Source organism: Balaenoptera ricei, chromosome X, assembly GCF_028023285.1.
Source record: "Balaenoptera ricei isolate mBalRic1 chromosome X, mBalRic1.hap2, whole genome shotgun sequence".
In the NCBI taxonomy this organism is placed as follows: Eukaryota; Metazoa; Chordata; class Mammalia; order Artiodactyla; family Balaenopteridae; genus Balaenoptera; species Balaenoptera ricei.
This window is the reverse complement of record NC_082660.1, coordinates 105911359-105934056: the sequence shown is the minus strand read 5'-3', so window position 1 is coordinate 105934056 and position 22698 is coordinate 105911359. Positions and strand designations below refer to the sequence as shown.

Here is a 22698-nt window from a genome sequence, read left to right as displayed (position 1 = left end):
GTAGGCACATGGCTATAGATGAGTGGGTAGGGATGTCTGTCCGGTTTCAGCAGGACTTCAGCTAGTAACTAGGGAGAGAGGGACAGGTCTAGTCCAAGAGGAAAAGGAGTTGCTAGAGTTAGATGGGGACTGAGGGACCTAGCCAAGCTGGTTGGTGTTCCAGGTGGGATTCCAGGTCCAGCAGAAGACATCGAGTGGTATTTAGGACCTATTGAAGAAGCACAGATATGCAAGTAATAGTAAGAGCTGCTTTTTATTAATCACTCACTGTATGTCACAGACCATTTTATTTAATCCTCGTAACAACTCTATGCAGTTTTTTCTTTTGACATCAAATATGTGGTATCTTTTCCAACACCAGCCATTCTTCTAATCCTCTGACAGCAACTGGGTGTCCAACAATTGGATTCAATTCTGACACTCACTACCCAGAATCAGCCCAGACTTCGCTGGTTAAGGGCTCAGTCCCACAAGACTGCCTTCACTTCAGAAGCCAGCTGCAAATGGGGTCCATAGGTGATCGGCGCTTTTGCCTGGTTGACTACCCAATTCAGGTGTTCCCACGACTTCCCCCTTCAGGTTTGATAGTCCACTAAAATGACTCATAGAACTCTTTACTTACCTTAAGCCCTTTACTTTACATAAGCACCTTACTTATGATTATGGTTTATTATAGTGGATGGAACTCAGGAAGAGCCAAATGGAAGAGATGCATAGGGCAAGGGCTGGATGGGGGAGCACAGAGCATCTATGTCCTCTCTGGGTGTGCCACTTTCCAAGCACATCAATGTGTTCACCAGTGTGGAAGCTCTCTGAGTTTCCTTTTCCAAGAGGTTTTTTTTTTTTTCTATCAACACTTTATCTTTTAAAAATTTTACTGAAATATAGTTGATTTACAATGTTGTGTTAGTTTCAGGTGTACAGCAAGGTCATTCAGTTTCATATATATATATATATATATATATTCTTTTTTACATTCTCTTCCATTACAGGTTATTACATGACATTGAGTATAGTTCCCTGTGCTGTACAGTAGGTCCTTGTTGGTTATTCCAAGAGTTTTTATAGAACTCAATCTTCAGTCCCTCCTCCCATCTCTGGAGGCCAGGCAGTAGGGCTAGAAGTTCCAACCCTCCAATCACTTTGGTTTTTCTGGTGACCAGCCTCCATCCTGAAGCTATTCAGGGGCCCCCACCTGGAGTCAGTCATTTGCATAAACTCAGGTGTTGAAAAGGGCTCATTAGGAACAACAAAGATACTCCTGTCCCTCACAAAATTCCAAGGGTTTTAGGAGCTTTGTGACAGGAATCAAGGACAAAGTCCAAATATATTTTTTATTGTACCACTGGTAGGTATTTTTATTCTTATCTTACAGAGTAGGAATCTTAGGCACAAAGAGGTGAAGTAACTTGCTTAAAGGCACAGAGCTGGGAAGTAAGGGATAGACCTAGGAGTTGAAACCACATCTTAGCTGCTGTCAAAGCCCTGCGCTTAACTAGCATCCTGCTTATAAACCACATAGTGGAAGTCAAGGCAGAGGTTGGAGGGAAGGATTGCTGAAACTCAGATGACTCCCTGCGTGTACACTGCTTAGGACAGACAAGGCCTTAGGTATCAGGCAATGGAGAAAATAAAATTCCCAAGTCAACAAAACAAAAATTAAAGCTCAGCCCTGAAAAAAAAAATCCAGCATAACAAAAAAGGTAGTAATGCTGAGGAACATTTTTATTATTTTTTTTTAAATTTAGGGGTAACTCTAATCCATATGACCCCAGTCACATGTTGGCAGGGAATGGGGTTTGAGGGAGGAGTTTGAAGAAGCAAGGGGAAGTTGAATTCATCACACCTTTGTGGAGTGCATGCCTGCCATTTGCCAGGCACTCTGCTAACAATGCCCAATGAAGAAAAGGTAGAATGTAAAAAGACTTTAGTTCGGAGATCACCAAGTCAAAATATGTCAGCCCCTTAAGATCAAAACAAGTGTCTTGGGAGCTCTGTCACCCGCCACCGGTCTTCAGCTTGTGGAATCATCCTTGCCTGCTCTAAGCTCCCTGAGTCTCATCTCCCCAGTCCTCACAGTTGCCTAGGTGGTAGGAAGATCCTGATGATTGGGTCAGTCTAGACTGGTTGTTATCCAGGGAGGCATGAGGCTTCATTTCCACTACGGAGAGACAAACGTGTAGCTATTCATTTGGTCCCTTAGTCTGCAGTAATTCACTGAATACTTACTGAGGGCCAGACACTGTGCTAGGTACATTTGAGAGAAAACATGGGTTATTATCAAGAACAAAATAATATTGTGTAGATGTAAAAGACTCGGAGGGTACAGAATGGGAGAAATAGCAGAACCAGTGGCCAGCATAGTTCCGAGCTGAATAGGGTATGGTCCTGGTGTAAATGAGTCAAGCAGTTGAAAATTTATCCTTTTAAGGAGGGCATGGCTGCTTAAAAGAGCCAACTCAAATTGTTAGGCCAGCCATAGTGAGCTTTTTTAACAGTCTTGAGCTCAACAGAGTCTATTCAAGTATAAGGATAGGACCCCCGGGGCAGCAAGGTGTATGGGGAAGAGCACCGGAGCACAGGATTGGGAGCCAGAAGATTTGGATGCTAATTCAAGCTCTGCCACTAACTTTTTGTATGATTTGGAGCAAATCACATAACCTCTCTGGCTCTTAGATTCCTCCTCTGTAATAGGAAAAAATTGGGCTTGATTGTTCTTTCCAAACATCCAATCCAAACATCCAAGTAAAGCAGAACTTTAAACTGACTCCTGACTTCTGCTTTGCCCTTCCCCACCTGCTCTCTGGGCAAAGAATTTCAACACTATCCTGGACCACAGGACAATCTGAGTTGGGAAACCCTAAGGTCCCTTCCAGCTCTAAAATTCCATGATTTTTGTGTCAGTGTAAATGTGGGCTTTGCATACATTAATTTGATCCCGTAAAGATTGATCGGCAGTCAGCCAGAAGTTATGTTCTGGCCAGATATGAGGGATAGTGCTGGCCAAGTAAAAGACTCTGCAGAGAAACCTGGAATTAGAGAGAGGGATGATTGTATCTAAGTTGATGGAAACACAGCAAGTGCGAGGATTTCATCTGCCCAATAGGAGAAAGTAATGGAGAAAACTCATCATGATTATTACTGTTGTTATTATTGTTACCTTAAAAATTTTCTTTGGGCTTCCCTGGTGGCGCAGTGGTTGAGAATCTGCCTGCCAATGCAGGGGACAGGGGTTCGAGCCCTGGTCTGGGAAGATCCCACATGCCGCGGAGCAACTGGGCCCGTGAGCCACAACTACTGAGCCTGCGCGTCTGGATCCTGTGCTCCGCAACAAGAGAGACCGCGATAGTGAGAGGCCCGCGCACCGCGATGAAGAGTGGCCCCCGCTTGCCGCAACTAGAGAAAGCCCTCACAGAGAAACGAAGACCCAACACAGCCATAAATAAAATTTAAAAAAAAAAAAAAAAAATTCTAAAAAAAAAAAAAAAAAAAATTTTCTTTTTACTGAAGTATAGTTGATTTACAATGTTGTGTTAGTTTCAGGTGTACAGCAAAGTGATTCAGTTATATATATACACACACACACACACACACACACACACACACACACACATTCTTTTTCAGATACTTTTCCATTATAGGTAATGACAATATATTGAATATAGTTCCCTGTGATATACAGTAGGTCCTTGTTGTTTATCTAATGTCAGCTTTTTATAATCACCCTCTGTGTGGCAGGCACTGAACCAAGTTCTCTGTAAAAGTTCCATCTTTCATTGTCACAATAAACCAATGAGATATTATCGTTTTCTGATCCCCATTTTTCAGAGTAGGAAATTGAGGCTTAGAGAGAATGTAGACTTCTCCCACACAGCAGGAGAAAGGGGGCTTTTTAAAGAAGTGCTGGCAGCTCCTGGAGCCATGATAGGGTTTGAGGTGATTCAAGAGAGTATATCTTGGTTTTGAAAAAAGGATGGGGCCTGGAACCCTCAAAGGAGGGATTAAGTGTCTCCAATGACTAGGTTAAGTGGTAGCTGGTTAACTTGGAGGAGAAACAATAAGAATCTGATGTTTGGGAATCAGATATATGTACGAAGGTACCAAATCTGGTTTTGTTTTGTTTGGAGGCCCCGTCATTTTCTTCAAAAGATTATTTTTTGTTTTCATTGTGAATTCTTTGTTAGTAATAGAATATATAAACTGGATTTCTACAGCTTGCCTGTAGAGAGGAATGCATCGTTTCTGTACAGACACGTCTGCCCACAGAGATAAAGTGTTGAGTCTAATGATAATTCCCCTTTAGGGAGGCACTGTACTAAATTTTTTGGCTGATTTGATGTTCACTACAGTTGGCGCCATTTAAATTCATTGATCTTTAGAGCTTTGTAGCTTATATCTGGGCAGCAATCAATAATTTTATACTTAGTGTGAATTTAACTGTAACCAAAAGGTAGAGAGCTTGTTTGTTATGGCTCTTTACTGTAAATAGAATTTATGCTTTCTTTGTGATAATCAGAATAAATGGAAAATGAGAGTTTTCTGTATTCCTACTATGTTCTTGGTAAAGTCACAACCACACTCATTCACAGCCAGGTTAGGAAGCATAGAATTCAATTTGTCATGAATATGAGATTTATGGTTTCTGCTTAAGTATGATGGAAATTATTTATGGATACGGTACTCACCATGCTACTGTATTTCAAAAGATCTTTTTAAAAATCTCTTATTAAATATCATTAAGGGAAAATTGCATCTGTCTTGATAAGAATTTAATTTGATTCACTGTCCATGAATATGTCAATACCGCTATGTTTTATTTTATGTATGTTTCCTGCTGAAACATATCTATTTCCTTAGATCTGTATGGGTTGCTAATTGGATGCTAACTATTAATTTGATCACATATTGATTGTACTGCACTCTATATCCTACTTGTATAAAGCAATCTTCAGAATTCTAAACAAGAGTATACAATCCTGTTGATCAGCTCAGCCTTGGTCACTTTGGATCATCTTGAGAACTCCATTCGGGCCCACCTCTTCTCTGTGTCGCTCCTATTGACCCTCTCTTCTTGATCGGCTCTTAAGTTTCCACTATTAAAGTAACTCTGGAAGGCCATACCAAAATATCCACATATTGTTTGGATAAGAATGGAGGTTCCTGATTACCATGCTCTAACCATTTTAAGATGGTTTATCAGATTAGTTAATTGTTACCTTGGAAGACATAGAGCTTAATCTTGAAAAGATTGTGTAGTGAGTAGTGGTTGGAAAGTCAAATGATATAGGGGCTAGGCTCTGCCCTGTTGCTAAATAGGTATGTGACCTGGGACAGGTCACTACCCCTTTCTGGACCCCAATCTCCTTATCTATTGTTTTAGGCTGAATAATGCTCCCCTCCCCAATATGTCCATGCTACAAGCTGGGAATGTTACCTTATATGGCAAAGGGGACTTTGCAGGTGTGACTACGTTAAGGATCTCTCTCTTTTTTTAATTTTAGGGGTTTTTTCTTTTTCTTTGAGTTTTTTCTTTTTCTTTCTTTTTTTTTTTTTTTTTTTTGCGGGATCTTAGTTCCCCAACCAGGGATTGAACCCACACCCTCAGCAGTGAAAGCGTGGGGTCCTAACCACTGGACCACCAGGGAATTCCCTAAGTTAAGGATCTTGATATGCAGCAATCATCCAGGATTATCTGGGTGATCCCAGTGTAATTACAATGTTCATTATAAGAAGATCTGGGATTCATTGATGCGCTCTAGTAGTTTTTTGGTGGCAAATGGATAAAGAAGATGTGGTGTGTATATATATATAAATACACACACACACACACACACACACACACACACACACACACACTGGAATACTACTCAGCTACAAAAAAGAATGAAAATTTGCCATTTGCAATAACATGGATGGACTTGGAGGGTATTATGTTTAGTGAAATAAGGCAGACAGAGAAAGACAAATACTGTATAATATCACTTATATGTGGAATCTAAAAAATAAAACAAGCTAGTGAATATAGCAAAAAAAGAAACAGACTCACAGATGTAGAAAACAAACTAGTGGTTACCAGTGGGGAGAGGGAAGGAGGGAGGGGCAAGATAGGGGTCGGGGATTAAGAGGTACAAACTACTATGTATAAAATAAATAAGTTACAAGGATATACTGTGCAGCACAGGGAATATAGGCAACATTTTATAATATATATTATATATATATATTTATGATATATGTATTACATCTTCTTTATCCATTCATCTGTTGATGGACACTTAGGTTGCCTCTATATCTTGGCTGTCGTAAATAATGCTGCTGTGAACACTGAGGTGTATGTATCTTTTCGAATTAGTGTTTTCTTTTTTGGGGGATTTAAACCCAGGAGTAGAATTGCTGGGCCATATGGTAGTTCTATTTTCAGTTTTTTGAGAAACCTCCATACTGTTTTACACAGTGGCTGCACCAATTTACATTCCTACCAAGAGTGTACAAGAGTTCCCTTTTCTTCCTATCCTCACCAACATTTGTTATTTGTGTTCTTTTTGGTGATAGCCATTCTGACAGGTGTGAAGTGATGCCTCACTGTGGTTTTGATTTGCATTTCTTGAGTGATTAGTGATGTTGAGCATCTTTTCACGTGCCTGTTAGCCATCTGTATGTCTTCTTTGGAAAAATGTCTATTGAGGTCTTCTGCCCATTTTTTAATTGGGTTGTTTGCTTTTTTGATGTTGAATTGTAGAGCTGTTTATATATTTTGGATATTAACCCCTAATCAGTCATATCATTTGCAAATATTTTCTCCCATTCAGTAGGTTGTCTTTTCATTTTGTCAATGGTTTCCTTTGTGTGCAAAAGCTTTTAAGTTTAATTAGGCTCCATTTGTTTATTTTTGCTTTTATTTCCTTTGCTTTAGGAGACAGATCCAAAAAATATTGCTATGATTTATGTCAAAGATTTTTGTGTATTAATTTTGTATACTGCAGTTTTACTGAATTCATTGATGTGCTCTAGCAGTTTTTTGGATTTTCTATGTAGAGTATCATGTCATCTGCAGACACTGATAGTTGTACTCCTTCCTTTCCAATTTGGATTCTTTTTATTTCTTTTTCTTGTCTGATTGCTGTGGCTAGGACGTTCAATGGTATGTTGAATAAAAGTGGTAAGAGTGAGCATCCTTGTCTTATTCCTAATCTTAGAAGAAATACTTTCAGCTTTTCACTGTTGAGTATGATGTTAGCTGTAGGCTTGTCATATTTATTATATGACATTTATTATATTGGGGTATGTTCCCTCTGTGTCCACTTTCTGGAGAGTTTTTATTATAAATGGATGTTGGATTTTGTCCACAGCTTTTTCTGCATCTATTGAAATGAGCATATGATTTGTATTCTTCAATTTGTTGATGTGGTGTATCACATTGATTGATTTGTGGATATTGAAAAATCCTTGCATCCCTGGGATAAATCCCACTTGATCATGGTGTATGATCCTTTCAGTGTTTTGTTGGATTTGGTTTGCTAATATTTTGTTGAGGATTTTTGCATCTATGTTCATCAGTGATAGTGGCCTGTAATTTCTTTTTTTGTGATATCTTTGTCTCATTTTGATATCAGGGTGATGGTAGCCGTATTGAATGAGTTTGGAAGTGTTCCTTCCTCTGAAATTTTTTGAAATTGTTTGAGAAGCATAGGTGTTAACTCTTCTCTAAATATTTGGTTGAATTCACCTGTGAAGCCATCTGGTCCTAAACTTTTGTTTGTTGGGAGTTTTTTAAAATTACTGATTCAATTTCATTACTGGTAATTGGTCTGTTCATATTTTCTATTTCTTCCTGGTTCAGTCTTGGGAGATCATACATTTCTAGGAGTTTGTCCATTTCTTCTAGGTTGTCCATTTTATTGGCATATGGTTGTTCATAGTAGTCTCTTATGATCCACTGCTATAATGAAAGGATTTATCACCTGATGAAGATAATGAAGATGATAATAATAATGGCAGACATGGTGGTGTAGCCCTTTAGGCTCTGGGTTGGGAAATGTTAAGGGCTATTCTCTGTAACAGTAACTCAGACTGGTATCGACAATCACAATCATGATTCAGAGTGAGTACTTAACTCATCTTCCCATTCTTTTATTGGAAGGGGAACCAGGAGAGGTCCTTTCTATTTCTGCGGTGTTGGTTGTAACTTATCCTTTTTCATTTCTGATTTTTGATTTGGGCCCTGTCTTTTTTTTTTATGAGCCTAGCTAAAGGTTTATCAATTTTGTTTATCTTTTCAAAGAACCAGCTCTTAGTTTCATTGATCTTTTCTACAATAGGAACAATAGAAATGTGGATTTTTAGGTAAAATCTCCCACTTTTCAAATGTTAGTAGCTTTTTAAAAATTATGCAAGTCACTGTGTGGGCCACAGAACATGTCTGTAGGCCTCCAGTTTTCATCTTTTGATTTAAATAATAATTTATCAACTTTATCTTCTCTACTCCAGCCCCATCACCGCCAAGCATAGATTCTAATGTCTTAGTTTGAAATGAGGGTGAGAACATAAGCCAGCCCTTTGTTAGACATAAAGAATGAATTTGAAGAAAAGGAAACTAGAGAGGAAAAAAGAAAAAAAAAAAGATACTTTTGTCTGCTTCCTTGCCAAATAAATATTGCCTGGGCTGTCTCTTTCTTCTGTGTAGATATATGTCTAAGGATGGTAATTACAGTTTTTGAACAACAAATTAGTACAAATGGGGACTTCCCTGGTGGCGTAGTGGTTGGGAATCCACCTGCCAATGCAGGGGATATGGGTTCAATCCCTGGTCCAGGAATATCCCACATGCTGCAGAGCATCTAAGCCTGTGAGCCACACTACTGAGCCTGCGCTCTAGAGCCCGCGAGCCGCAACTACTGAGCCCGTGTGCCACAACTACTAAAGCCCGTGCACCTAGAGCCTGTGCTCCACAACAAGAGAAGACGCCACAATGAGAAGCCTGCACACCACAACAAAGAGCAGCCCCCACTCGCCACAACTAGAGAAAGCCCGCACGCAGCAACGAAGACCCAATGCAGCCAAAAATAAGTAAATAAAAAATAAATAAATCTAGGGGCTTCCCTGGTTGCACAGTGGTTAAGAATCCGTCTGCCAATGCAGGGGACACGGGTTCGAGCCCTGCTCCAGGAAGATCCCACATGCCACGGAGCAACTAAGCCTGTGCGCCACAACTACTGAGCCTGCGCTCTAGAGCCTGTGAGCCACAACTACTGAGCCTGTGTGCCACAACTACTGAAGCCCACGTGCCTAGAGCCCGTGCTCCGCAACAAGAGAAGCCACCGCAATGAGAAACCGGCGCACCACAACAAAGAGTAGCCCCCGCTCGCCGCAACTAGAGAAAGCCCATGCGCAGCAACGAAGACCCAACGCAGCCAAAAATAAATAAAAATAAAATAAATAAATAAATAATTAATTAAAAAAAACAAATTAGTACAAATGATCTGACAGTGCGACATAGTGCTTGAATATGGGCATTTCCAGGACAATTGGGGAAACATGGCAGGCATCCTGAAAAAATGCAAATGAAGTGCCTCCTAGGGACCTACTATCTTGCCTTCTTTCCAGGTGGTGGCTTCCTGTCAGAGGGTCTTTTGTGGTTTTGTTTTTTAATACCTCAGTTAGTAAAACCCCTTGCATGGACCCGCTTTCTAGTGAATTGCAAATGTACAGAGGCTCTGGTGCTCTGGCTCTTCTTAGAGCACTGAAGAACCTACCTGATCCCACCCTGGCCTGCAGCAGGTCCCCTGTTTCCAGTGCTTAGTGTGCAGGCTCACTTCAAAGTGCTTCCTGTATTGGCTGGAGTGGAAGTGCAGTGGGACCACTGTCAGGTCCAAATTAAGTGCCTTCTCATTAAGTCTCTTCTCAGAAAAGGTTGGGACTGATTGTTTAGTTTTGGAAAGCTGCTGGAAGCCAAGCTGAGGCTGAGACTTGGGAGGGTCGCTGTAAAGGGAGGGAGACTGAACGGCAGCCATGGTGTCATGGAAAGGTCTGGTCTCTGAGTCTTAGGTCAAACTCAGAAGTGTTTTAGGGCCAAGCTGCTTGGTGTAAGTCCAGGAGTGGTGGCGATCTAGAGGAACAGGAGAGTCTGCGCTCATCTCAAAGGTCCTCAAAAATCTAAATTATTTTAGATCTGTGTTGGTCTCAACAAGACATGTGCTGAATTAGGCCCACCTGCTACTGGTTGGAGCCCTGGCCTAGACCCTCTCTAGGAGCCCTCCAGCTCTGGCCCTATATTATTTGGTAGTACAGTCTTAAAAAAATTCAAACTGAAAGGAGGTCAAGTGGATGTGTGGCCAGACAGCATCTAGAAAGAAATGCTCGTGTTCTCAGAGAAGACAGAATAGGAACCAAAGACTGGGCAGCCATCCACTTCTTTTGCCATGCATGTTTTCTTGCCCTCCTGCCTAGGCCCCATGGTCTTCCTCACTTTTTGTTTAGACCAATACTAGCCAAGGTAGCCTTAAATCCAATCATATCTAAATCATTAAGTATAATTGTTCACATTCTGTTCAGTGCTTTCTGCTCGTCCACCAACCAGCCTTGTGGGGCTCATTAGGTTAGATTTGGATTTGTTGACAGTCCCTTATTTGACTTCTGAAGTGCTGAAGAGTAATCTTGCATTGGAATGGGGTGTGAGAGAGGGTGAGACAGAGCTGTTTCTTGGACTTTGAATTCTTGCTCCTGTCTGTTGAAAATGAGACCGATGAGCAAGGTCTGTTTGTTTAATGGGGCTCTCCCTGACTACTCATTCACTCACTTCTAGTCCTTACATGTTGCTGGTGTTTGTTGACTATTTTAGAATATGTACCTGCACTGAGTGGTTTGGCTGTGAATGTGGGGTTTATAGACTCATAGAATGTCAGAGCTAAAAGGAACATCGGAGGGGATCTCATCCACCAAAGCCCTCATTTTATAGATGAGGAAACCGAGGCCCAGAGAGGTGAAGTGGCACAGTGATTTAATGGCAGAGCTAGTAGAAGAACTCGAAGCTCCTGTTATTTTTTTTTCAATCTAGAGCTCTCCTTTATTATTTCCTAATATGTAGTAGCCATATAGATCAATTGTAGAGATCAATCATCTCCTCGTTCATGACTCTGGTACTTTCCTTCCTAAGCACCAATAAATAAATCCAGCGTGAATATAGCTACTGTGGAAAATGTTGCTAGTGAAAATTATGCTTCCTAGCTACAGGCTTATCATATCCAGTGGGGGCTCTCAGACTTACTAACAAGTGGGAGCACCTAAGATATGCATAGGTTTTGCAACTATCACCATCCCTAATTGCTATTAACACAGTTTTAGTTGGTTAGATAACTATAATCATGGTAACTGTTAAAAAAAAAATCTCGTGTTTAAAAAACAATGTTGTACTTTTTTCTTTTTAATCTCAGTACTGAGTATGGAGTAGGTGCTTAATACATATGTACAGAATGAAATAAATACTTCACCACAATTCTAGGTTTTGCTGTTCTATCCATTGGCCCAGGCCTCCCAGGGGAAGCTATCCTATCCATAGGCCCTGACCTATAGGAAATCTGATGCTGTTTCCTAGTGCAACAAGAAAGATAAAGGCTCTGACTATGACATATTTTCTAATGGCATCTGTACAGTGTACAGAGAGGGCTTAGAACATCCTACCTGATCAGCACAAAGTTCCAGGCCAATGTTAAATTAAGGCATTACTGTAAGGAGCCTACCTAGGTAAGCTTGTCTTGTACTTTCAGGCCATCTTGATGACATCTCTTTATTTCTCGGCTGCTTCTTCCTCCCATCCAGATCACCTGGATCTAGTGCTTCTCAAACAATTCTGCTTTTCTTAATGGTGGAGAAAACTATACATGGACCCTCTGGCAATTCAATGAGTAGTTTGAAGTGGCTTTGTGCAGATATACAATTTCTGTTTAAGCTTGTGTTTTATTTTTTAAATTCATGAAAAGTTTTTATTCTGCTCCATCCATTGTTTCAGTCGCATACTAGTATTTGCTCCCAAATTTGGGGTAAAGTTTCTTCTCAGGAAAATGTGCCATGTTTAGCTCCTGTGGCATTCTTTGGGACACCTGGGCTACATCGTCAGAGCCCAGTTAGAGGATGATGGAACTAGAGAAGTACCTGGTATATCCATCCCCTGAAGCAGCCCATCATTCTTAGCCTGAAGAGGTTATCAGATTTCTTTAGATTTGGAGCAGTCATTTTCAAACAGTTCTTAAAAATCCATCCAAGTAGTGTTTTTTTTCAAAAACAAGGTTGTCACGGAAGGCCAATATGTAAGACTTGGGTCTGCTCTGGGTAAAAGCAAGGGACTGGCGGGTCCAGAGTTTTACCCCCTTGGGTCCCTTCCCTTCTCCTTGTAAGGGGTCACTGGGGGCTCTGTTCGTAGTTTGAAAATCATTAAACTAGGGTGAATCCATTCTTCATCCAGATGTGGTATCTTTCATTCATTAAACATCCATTCACTTAGCAAGCATTTGTTGAGTGACTACTATGTGCAAGCACTGTTCTGCCACTACTGACACAGCACTGAATAAAACAGGTAATATTTTCTGCCTGCATGGAACTAATGTTCTAGTGAAGTAGTCAACCAACTATCACAATAAATACTGTAAAATGCATAGTTTCTTAGCTAATGATAGTCCTAAGAAGAGCAGTAAAACAGGGAAGGGAGATTGGAGATATCAGGATATTTGTTTTGCAATTTTATAAAGTGTGGCTGGGGAAGGTGATGAGAAAAAGATGAGAAAATGAATTTTAAGTAAAGACTCAAAGGAGATGGAGAAGGTAACCCTGTGGAGAGCTAGTGAAAAAGCCTTCCAGGTAGAGGAAAGAGCAAGTGCAGAGCCCTGAGGTGGGAGTGTGCTTGGCATGTTCAAGGAACAGCGACACTTTCACTGTGAGCGAAATAAAAAGTCCCTGGAGGGTTTTGAGTAGATTCTGTTAAGTTCCAACAATGTCACCCTGACTGCTGGGTGGAGACTAGACTGAATTATGGGCTAGGGGAGAGTAGGGAAACCTGTCAGCAGGCCATTATGATAATGCAGAAGAGAAAAGGTGGTGATCTGGGACAGAATGGTGGCAATGGGATGGTGAACAGTGGTCAACCTCTGGCCTTAGGGCCAGCAGGATTTACTCTGGACCAGATGTGGAGTGTGAGAAAAAAGAAAAGAGCTAAGAATGATCTGAACAACTGGAAGATTGGGGTTCCCCAGGTTAGAGGGAGTATCAGGGGCTCATTTCGATGTGTGAAATTTGATACGTTTGTCATACACCTAGGTAAAGATGTCTCTAGGCAGTTGGACATATGGGTCTTGAATTTAGGACGAAGTCCAGGCTGCAGATTCACTTTTTCCCACATCCCTGTAGTAAGGATGTGGTGTATCAGAAATACATTGGCAAATTGTCCTTCTACAAATGGCATGCATCCAGAAGGTTCATGGTTTCCAGTCCCAGTCACTTGAGGCCACGTTCCAGTTGGCATGTGTACAGATAATCTCTTGCTCTCACCCTTAACCAAGTGGGTTAGATAAACATGTCCACACTTTCTTTCAAGGACCCCTAGGGATGACTTGTGAAGCTCAGAAACACAGTTCCATGGAACTAGGTTTCATAATCTCCGATCCAGAGCATTGCTTTTCAGTTGCAATGGCCTCCTTAGGGGGCCACAAAAACTATGGAATAAAGCAAAGAAAACTTGTTTAGCTACCAGGGCTGCCTTTGTAGAACCGGGGGCAGATCACAAAGCTGGCATCATCTCACATTGTGAATGACTTTATCAAGAGGAAATCCTCTTCAAAGTATGTCAAAAAAAAAAAAAAAGTATGTCAAGGGTAGCCTTGAGGGGAAAAGAAGTGAAAAATGGGGCTTCCCTGGTGGCGCAGTGGTTAAGAATCCGCCTGCCAATGCAGGGGACACAGGTTCAAGCCCTGGCCCGGGAAGATCCCACATGCCACGGAGCAGCTAAGCCCCTGTGCCACAACTACTGAGCCTGCGCTCTAGAGCCCGTGAGCCACAACTACTGAGCGTGCGTGCCACAACTACTGAAGCCCGCGTGCCTGGAGCCCGTGCTCCGCAACAGAGAAGCCACCGCAATAAGTCCGTGCACCGCAACGAAGAGTAGCCCCCGCTTGCTGCAACCAGAGAAAGCCCGCACACAGCAACGAAGACCCAACTCAGCCAAAAATAAAAATAAAATTAAAAAAAAAAAAAAAGAAGTGAAAAATGCAACATGCAGCCCTGGGAGGAGGAGTGGCAGATTGGCTCTGCCTACATCACAGAAGGAATAATTTTTTTGACTTGTGTGCAAAGGAGCTTCCGTTTCACTTTGTATCAGAAGGCCAAGCCTCCAGCCCAGTGTAGCTGCATCCTGGAGTAACTGCTCAGCCCCAGGTCCAAAGCGTGGGAACTGGAGTGGGGCCACGAGTCACTCAGCACCGACAAACACAGTAAAGCCCTGCTGTCTGTGTTACAGTGTGGGAGGCAGGGGAAGGCAAGGAGGTTGAGACAGGAGGAGAAGTAGATGGAGTACAGGAAAGAGCATCGGGAGTTCTAGGAGGAGAGCTGAGGGTGGATTAGAGAAGATTTGAAGACTAGGTGGCATTTGAATGGTCAGTAGGATTTGGCTAAGCAGAAAAGGGGAAAAGGGAAATCTTAGCAAAGGAAATGGCACAAGCAGAGGAAGATGTCTTCAGAGAACATTGAATTAAAGTGGCAGAGCTAAAGAAAGAGAAAGGGCATGGAAAGGGAAGCAATACTACAATGTTGTGGTTAAGTCCATAGTCTCTAGAGTCAGGCAGATAGTGAATTGAAGGCCAGCTCTGCACTTTACTGTGTGACCTTGGGCAAGTTACTCAGCCTGTTTGATCCTCCGTTTCCTCAGTGTTCAATGCAATGAATGACATGAATGCCTAATAGGGCGTTTGTGAGTATGAAATGAGATAATCTATTTAAGTGCTTGGCACAGTTCTCTATAACTATCCATCTTACTATGAAAGGTAAAAGATTGAAAGAAATTATAAGAAAACATTTGTGGTAGTCAGCCCTGGATGGAGGGATTTGGGGTAATTTTTCTCCATTTCATTCTTTCTGTATCTAGTATGTTTTCTTCCACATGTATTCTAATACTAATAATCTCAAAAACATAACATAGGTTTTCATTCTTTTTAAGATTGTGTGAAAGTCAGTAGAGGGCAAGAAGTTCAGAAGAATAGATTGAGGCTAGATCACCAAGCACTTTCTTTTTTTAAAAATTTATTTCATTAATTTATTTATTTGCTTGCGCCGGGTCTTAGTTGTGGCAGGCGGGCTCCTTAGTTGCAGCTCTTGGGCTTCTTATTTGCAGCTCGAGGGCTCCTTAGTTGCAGCATGCAGGCTCCTTAGTTGTGGCATGGGAACTCTTAGTTGCAGCATGCATGTGGGACCTAGTTCCCTGACCAGGGATCAAACCCGGGCCCCCCTGCATTGGGAGTGCGGAGTCTTAACCACTGCACCACCAGGGAAGTCCCACCAAGCACTTTCTTTGTGGCAAGAGTTTCAACTTGTTTCAAGAACTCAAAGATTCTATACACATGTTTTAGGCGTTCCATAGATATTTGATTTAATTTTCTACATTAAAAATATTTGTTGAAATATATATTTTGAAACTATAATACATTACATGTTTTAATATGTAATACACAAATATTAACATATGAGAAACATTAAAATAATTTATGCTACCACTTGACTTATTTTGTTGCAGACCTTATAGTAAAGCTACTTTTGCATTCTTGTGCAAATAAGATCTCTTGCAAGATGAACTGTTAAAACTGTTAGCATTTGCTGCTACTTAACTGTGTAAGAATTTTCTCAATACTGTACAACCAAACTAAAAAAAAACCAAATAAGTTGAATGCTAGTATAAGAATGTAGTTCCCATGGTTACCAGGGGGTAAGAGAGGGGAGGGATAAATTGGAAGATTGGGATTGACATATACACACTACTACATATAAAATAGATAACTAATAAGGACCTACTGTATAGCACAGGGAACTCTACTCAATACTCTGTAATGGCCTATATGGGAAAAGAATCTAAAAAGGAGTGGATATATGTATATGTATAACTGATTCACTTTGCTGTACACCTGAAAATAACACAACATTGTAAATCAACTATACTCCAATAAAAATGTTTTAAAAAAAGAATCTGGTTCCCTTACCCTTGATTTTAGATTTTTGTGTTTATCAGAAGAGCCTCATTTTTCCTCACTGATTGACTTTATGATCCATAAATGTAATGATTTTAACTTAGAAAATAAATTCATATTAATAAAATATAATTTTTATCTGTTTTATACATTGGGGTCTGTGTCAGATTTTTGTCTACGAAAGCACTCATCTGATTTGGAAAATTTTAAAACATCTGGTTCTTCGAGGAAGATGCGGTCACTGCTGCTGCAGAGCCCTGGTCCACCTGGTCAGGAAGCCACGCCGCAGCCATGGCTTTTCAAGACCCCTGAAAGACTCCCCTGGCGCCAGAAGTGGCGACTCACTGAATTAGAATTACCTTAACCAGCCGCAACACAAAATCTTTGGAGAAGGTATGTGCTGACTTGATCAGAGGCACAAAGTATAAGAATCTCAAAGTGAAAGGACTAGTTTGGATGCCTACCAAGACTCTAAGAATAACTACGAGGAAAACTGTTTGTGGTGAGAGGTTCTAAGACTTGGGATTGATTTCAGATGAGGATCCACAAGCGACTCATTACCTTGCACAGCCCTTCTGAGGTTGTTAAACAGGTTACTTCCATCAGTATTGAGCCAAGAGTCAAGGTTGAAGTCGCCATTGCAGATGCTTAAATCAACCTTTTTAATAAATTGATAATCAGTTGCGATTTTTTTTTAAGTCTGAAAACCGATATTCAACAGGCATAAGGGAGCCTCTGAAAGTTTGGGGGTAGAAGAGTATAAATCTTAAGTCTTTGCAGTTTATCTGGTAGCAGTGTGAGTGATGGATTTGAAGGGGAAAGGGTACAGACTGAAATCAGGGAGACCAGTTAGAAGATCACTTCTGAAGTATAGCTGGGAGTGAATAGGGTCTAAACTAGGGGGCAGGGCAGTAGACATGGGGAGGAGAAGATGGATGGGAGAGATGCTGAATGTGGGATTGACTTGACTTGACAAGACTTGGCAACTGATTAGGCACGAGAGAGGGCAGTCAAAGCTGACATGCTGAGGTTTAAAACATAAGCCCCCAAGACAATGGCAGTCCTGTTCTTTAGATCTTACACAAAGAAAGAGCAGCAGATTTGGGATGCAGGAGCAGGAGATGATGAGTTCAGTTTGGGATACATTGATTTTAAGTGTCTGTGGGCAGAAAAGTGGGAGAGACATCCAATCAGCAGCTGGACTATATGGGTCTAAAGCTCAGGAGATGGTTCTGGGCTGGACACAGAGCTAGAGATTTGGGATTGATCCACTTGGAATCCATGAAGCCCCAAAATTACTACTGCAAACTGTAAATAGTAGTTTAATTAGATTGCGTGTTACCATTTTGGCCAATACTTTCAAGTTAAAAGGCATATGATAGCAATTTAAATTTTTTTGTTTCATTCTAAATGAAGTAGCAGTTTCTCTCAGTCTGTGCTAGATAGTGAGTTATTACATCGGGTAGTGGTTTTCCAGCTTAAATTATAGAGTGCTTACGGCAGAACCTGGGTAGACCTTGCAAGACCCATGTCAGAGAATTGACCTTGTAGAGCTAGGTAGCCCTAAGAGGATCACAGCTGAAGATAATACAGCTATATCCCAAATCTGCCACTGACTACAAGAGGCTTATGTTTCAATAGTAGGAATAATTATCTAATGCCAGAATGATGTGAATTATGGGCATCATGCAAAAATCCCAGTGCTGCTAAAGAAAACTAATTATTTACTAAACAGAGTTGTTACTGTGATATGCTTACAAGTTGCAATAATGGAACTTTAGAACTCAAATGGCCTATAGAGTTCCAGCTCAACTTTCTAATTGAACAATTAACCCAAAGTTATACTTGGTAGTGGAGCTCAGAACTCAGGTCATTCCACTGTGCTTCCCATGACATCATATTTGATCGAATTCCATTCCTTTATTTTGTAAGTACAGTAGTCCTCTAATTCAGTGGGATATCTGGCATATAGGGGCAACTAACCTTATCTGTAAAAGAATGTGTATGTATCAAGCAGTGCTTGACCTGAGGGGAGATGAGGAAGCTGCCATCATTCTACAGCCGTTTACCTTTGTGGATCAGCTTTTTCTTATTTCTCCTTGTACATATTTGCATATAGAACAGTTGGAGAGTGTGGATTATACAAGTGATAGCTAAATCTGCAAGGAAGTTATCTATGTCAGAATGTCAATGTACTAAAAGTTAAGGGGTGAGTGATGGGAAGGTGATAGTCACACTTTGAATGTGTGGAAACTAAGCAGTGTGGCTCATCTCCCTCTTTTTTCCCCCCGATCCTTACTAAACCCCTCATTTATGACATCCTGGAAATGGTACCTACCTCAGAGTGGTGAATGGAACTCAGGACAAACTTAAGTCAAGAGGTGATCTTTTTATTAAAACAATGAGAGTGTATTTTGTCCAGTTGAAAGAGATTGACTTTGATTAAGAGTGGCACCAAGTTTGAAGCAATCAAATAATACTCTTTCACACTTAAAATATTTGGAATGATCACAGTCACTTTTTCAAATAGTGTCTCTCAACTTTTATCACAATCCTAAACTGTGTAATAATGAGTCTTTGTAATCCTAAAGAGGTTAAAGTAGCTTAAAATGGGAATTAGATTATGTGATACTTAATATTTCAAACATGTTTTTCTGATTTTAAAAACAAGATATAATCATTGTAGAACACTTTAAAAAGTACAGGAAAGTGTGAAAAAGAAAACAAAATTCACTCATTATCCCATCCTCTTTTGTGGTACCTGTTTTTAATGAAATGCACATATAAGTGTAATTACTTTAAAAACAGTAAACATTGACATTCATGAAGTAAAACTGTGGGATAAATTGATTATCATTTGGCTTTTAGGAGTTCAAATGTCATCCATCCCAGACAGATAGGAAGGGAGCAGAGTGGTCCAGTGCTTTGCAGGAGAGTTGCTGATCAGCAGGGTGATCTTGAGGGCCTGACAGCTGATAGGACACATTGTCATTGTTGAGGTCATCATGGTGGCAGAGCAGGCTGGTTCTGGACCAAATCTCATCCTGCCTCTGTCCTCCCATCTCACCTTTAAGTTAGTCAGTTGACATCTATTTATTAAGCAGAACTGAGTTAGGCATAAATACAGAGAGAGGATAGAGAAGCCATCCAAATTGGGCAGGTTCCCTGCATTTATGGAGATGAAAAACTAGTGGGAATGATAAGCATTAAATAATTATGCCAAGAAACAGAGCCGTGGCATTGGTGCGCTTCTGTGAGTTCCATTCTGAATGCTCTCCTTTTTATGTAATTAAAGTACTGAGAGGTATATTTTGCCTACATAATCTATTACATACAGGATATTCCTATGCACATAATGCATTTATTTATACATATACAACGGAGTGTAGGCAAACCACCAATATTGTACTTTCTGGGAGATTTAAATGATTGGTAATGGTAATTTTCACTCTACTCTTTTCACTTCATATGCTGATTTTAGATCCTCACCCCTGGGTGAGCTGGAACTGTAGTAAGGGTTGGGAGGGAGGAACACAAGGTGCTAAGAGCCAAGATAACCAAAGAGAACTATTTAGATTGGGAAAGCCGCAGACGCTCACTGCTTCCACACTTTCCCAGAGACCCTGTTTGGGTAAATACTAAGATCAAAAACAATTAAAAAAAAAAAAAAAAAAAAGCTCCCAGGGAGCAGTTCAACTTTGCAGAAAAAGAAGGTAGTAATGGAAAATTGAGGGGCTATCTCAGGCAGTCGTTCTAGTTCAGAAATGTTCAACCCCGTTCTTCCTACAGAGCTGCTCTTTGTTTCATGTTTGATTTCTTCTACATGAATAATTCCCATTCTTGTGTTCAGATGCAACAATCCGGCATTCATTGTCATGATAAAAATAGAAAATGACAGGCATTGATTTTTCACAGCAATTAGCCCTACATCTGTTTTCTGATTTCTTGAGCATATACAGGCAAAACAGGCAGGACAGTAATGTGGAAGAGAGTGCCTCATGCATTTAATGGGAGACAGTTGTTTTGGCAAGTAAGGTGTGATGAAGGACGCTGTATTGGAGAGGGATTTTTTAAATCCATTTCAGATTTAACCTTCTGTCGTGTGTAAGAAACACCTGCTAAGAAGGTCAGATTTCATATAGCTAAAATAACAATGACTTTATCAGGTTTTCCTTAATCTCTTCTGATACTTGCCATTCGAGGGACTGTTTCTCAACCCCATCTGTTTTGATTGTACCAAAAGGACCTGATAAGCTCAATTAGGATAATGTATACAGCAGCATTTTGTAAAAATGTTTCAGGACGATAAGGTATTGTTATTCTTCATTCATTTCATAAATATTTATTGAGGGACTATTCTGTGCCAGGTACTATGCTAGATACTGGGAAAATATCAATAGTATGTACTAGATACAAGGCAGGCAAAAGTGCAAGTCCAGGCTCTCATGGAGCTTTCATTTACTTCAACAAGTGCTCCCTGGTTCCCCCTTCCACCCCTCCCGCTGTGATGGGTACACATCTCCATCACAGCACTTATCTCACTATAGCATGATAGGTCCTGGTTTACCCGTCTGTCTCTTCTGTTATCTTTTGAGCTCCTCAAAAACAGAGGGCATGTCCCCTTAGCTCCTTGGTATCTATGATGCCTGCCTTGCACATAGTATGTATTTAATTCACGTTTATAGTAATGGTTCAATTAATGCATGGTGGTTAATGTTGGCCCTGCAACCATAGACTCTCAGTCCAGACCATAAAATAGGCAGTGACATGTAAGATTGTATAGTCTAGCCCCTTTTTACACATGAGGAACTTGAGCCCCACTGTTATGCTATATGACTTCAGGCAAAGAAAATTATCATTCTGTCTCAGTATTCTCAACTGTAAAGTGGAGATAAAAGAATTTTAGAGCTGAAAGAAATTTCACAAAGGTCTCCTTGTCCAAATACTTCATTTGAGACATGAATAAAGTGACACCCAGAAACGTTTAGCAGCTCTTCTAAAAGGAAATTAGTAGAGGATCTTCTGGCACCCATAATAATTCTCTTTTCACAATTCCTTGCTGTTTCTCTCTGTAAGCCTTAGTAGTATCACAAGATTGCTACAGAGTTACAGAGGAAGAATAGATATGGATGCTGTGATTGGAGTATAATTAAGTGCTACCACTTTGGAAAAAAACATTGGCATTATGTACTAAGGATGCACATCCCCTGGGAATCCCCTGGCGGTCCAGTGGTGGTTAGGACTCCACGCTTCCACTGAGGGGGACCAGGGTTTGATCCCTGGTCAGGGAACTAATATCCTGCAAGCTACGTGGTGCAGCCAAAAAAAAAAAAAAAAAAAAGATGCATATCCCCTATGACCCAGAGGTTCAACTCCTAGTAATACACTCTAGAATTCTTGCACATGTACATAAAGAGGCATGCACAGGAATATTCAGAGAAGCTTTGCCAATAATAGTAAAGAAACAAAATGAGAAACAACCTCAATATCCATTGACAGGATGGATCAATAAATTGAGGCATTCACACAGATTGGAGTATAATATAGCAAAGAAAACAAATCTCATAAAGATAATGTTGAGTGAAAAAAGCAAGAGGACTAGTTAATATCATCCACGGAAAGTTTGTTTATAAGCAAAGCTAAGTAATATGTGGTAAAGCAATATATAGCAATGAGATTGACAAATACAAAATACTGAAAAGCCTAGTGTAACATCAATATTCAGCCCAAACCTAATATCACCATTTTAGAATGAACTTGTGAGATATAAGAACAAACCTGAAACTTCATTTTTAAAATCAATTCTTGCTACACTTCCATTAGTTAACATTTTAGAATTAAATTTTTTTTTACATTCAGAACAGGAACAAGTTTGTTTTTAACCCTGTCAACTGCTAGATTGCTTCTGTGGACCCTGAACTGCACATTTGTGAAACTAAATAGATACTCACTGTTCACTGAGGTCTGTGCAAAGACAAGGTATTTTTAGGGTGCCTCAATTTTATTTAGTATTTTCTTCTTTACTCTTTATATTCTCTTTTACCTAGAGAATCGAAGATGCTTTGTCGTAGATGATTTGGGAGTTTTTTCTTGGGAAATTTTGAGGTGATAAAGTTGATATTCCATTCTTTTTTTTTTTTTTTTAAGCTTTTTATTTAAACTGGTTTTTTTTTCTTAATTTCTATTTATTTATTTGTTTATTTTTGTATTTTGGCCGCATTGCATGGCATGCGGGATGGTTCCCCAACCAGGGATCAAACCCGGGCCTCCGCACTGAAAGCATGGCGTCCTAACCACTAGGCCACCAGGGAACTCCCTGATATTCCATTCTTAATTAAAACTCACAAGATGTAGAAGATTCTCAAAAAGAACTTTTTCTTCAAAGGCTTATGGTCTAAGTCTGCAGTCCCCAACCTTTTTGGCACCAGGGAATGATTTCATCGAAGACAATTTTTCCACGGGGCAGGGGGGGTGGGGCGGG

General features: G+C 40.4%; 1 protein-coding gene and 1 pseudogene across 2 annotated transcripts in view; both read left to right on the top strand.

Moving 5' to 3' along the window:
* The window catches only part of KLHL13 (kelch like family member 13), a 389271-nt gene that overhangs the window by 151970 nt on the left and 214603 nt on the right, over window positions 1–22698 (top strand). The gene's annotated exons all lie outside the window — the stretch shown is intronic.
* LOC132357550 (small ribosomal subunit protein uS10-like) lies at window positions 16509–16869 on the top strand (annotated as a pseudogene).